The 1,581-nt window shown below is 44.5% G+C and overlaps 1 non-coding gene across 1 annotated transcript; it reads right to left on the bottom strand.

Moving 5' to 3' along the window:
• Positions 1–481: 481 nt before the first annotated feature.
• LOC141616522 (small nucleolar RNA R71) lies at positions 482–589 on the bottom strand. The gene has a single exon (XR_012530866.1). It is a non-coding gene; the product is annotated as a small nucleolar RNA R71 (small nucleolar RNA).
• Positions 590–1,581: the final 992 nt, after the last annotated feature.

Below are 1,581 nucleotides of genomic sequence, written 5' to 3'. Positions count from 1 at the left end.
GTCCAAGGCGCGGCCCAAATCCCGATCGCGTCAACAAGTAAACTTGTACTTAACCTGCTCCCCATATGATTGGAAATATCATATGGATCGACACAGGCCACCTCGGAAATAGGTGACAATTACACAGACACAGAAACGTCAGTTTCAATAAATAAAGTGTGACACGACACGAGTGTGTGTGAAAATGCAACGTGACTATGATATGAATGACATGCTATCAAACAGCCACCACCACGATACCAGGACACGCCCGGACATACTGACAACCACACTGGTACCGGAACACGCCTAGACATACCAACAATCACAAACAGGTACCGAAACACGCCCAGATGTACCTGGTCCGGAATCCAACCGGGTCCCCTACCAGACGTCGTGTCTTAACCACATTAAGAAAGGCACATTTATCGTCACCATATGATAAATGGGAGACATTGGCTCTTGCTTTCTATCAAAAGTTTTTACCACCGGATAAAACTCAAACCTTGAGGAGCCAAATCACCGGATTCAGTCAACAAGCTCTTGAGAGCTTATATGAAGCTTGGGAGAAGTACAAGGAGTTGCAACGGCAATGCCCACATCATGGGTTGGATGCTTGGTTCCTAGCTATAACATTCTATAATGGATGTTGTGTCGAGTCCCGAAGGATTCTAGATTCTGCCAACAATGGGCGGTTTGATCAAATTGACACCGATATTGCTCATGCCACAATTGAATCCGTGACGCGCATGATGTGAATATTATTTGCGCATATTTAGTCCCTTAATTGAACCCATTTTGCATACTATTATATCATTTCGTGACCATTTTATCCGTCAAAACCTTCCTATTTGCTTTTCTAGCGCATTTCATATGTTTTGTAGAAAAGGAGATAAATGAGGCGGAATCTCCCCCTCTTGCATGCATATTTGGAAGATTTTTGATGATATTGGATGGACTAGTATGAAAAGGAGGCAAGAATAATGACCAAGGATGTAGGAATAAAGAGTATATAGAAGGATCATAGGGTTAAAACGCAAAGATGACGAGAAGGAAGTCAATGTAAGAAGAAATTGCTCGGGACCAAACCAAGGGTTGCTCCTTTGGCTCTGAAAGTATGCTAGATGGAACGGCATCGAAAAATCAAGTGATCTAGGCTTTTGAATCACTCCAATAGGAGTCCGGATGAGAAAATGACGTCCGCTTTACAATCCGAGGTCAAACAAAGAAGTTGTCCGCCAATCCGCTCGTCCCGAGACCCAATCCGCTCGTCTGCTACAGGAATCCGCTCGTCCACCCTCCAAATCCGCTCGTCTTCCCTTCTTTTTATCCGAGCGTCCCGTGCTTGAATCCGCCCGTCCTCTGCTCCAACAATCCGAGCGTCCCGACCCCTTGGCCGCTCGGATTCCCTTACAGCAACTTTCGTTTTCTTCTTTCTCCATGAAAGATGCGCATATTTTCGGAAGACTAGCAAAAAGGAGACCGACATCTCTTTTGAGAGGAGCGATTCCTCAAGGACTTAATCGTCATTTAAGCCCTTAGTAAACCCTAATTTGTGCACCTAATCCCCACTATAAATATCCCATTTGTAATAATCAAAGA

This window comes from Silene latifolia, chromosome 11, assembly GCF_048544455.1.
Source record: "Silene latifolia isolate original U9 population chromosome 11, ASM4854445v1, whole genome shotgun sequence".
NCBI classification, from domain to species: Eukaryota; Viridiplantae; Streptophyta; class Magnoliopsida; order Caryophyllales; family Caryophyllaceae; genus Silene; species Silene latifolia.
Note: the sequence above shows the minus strand (reverse complement) of the source record. Positions and strands in the feature narration are given on the sequence as shown.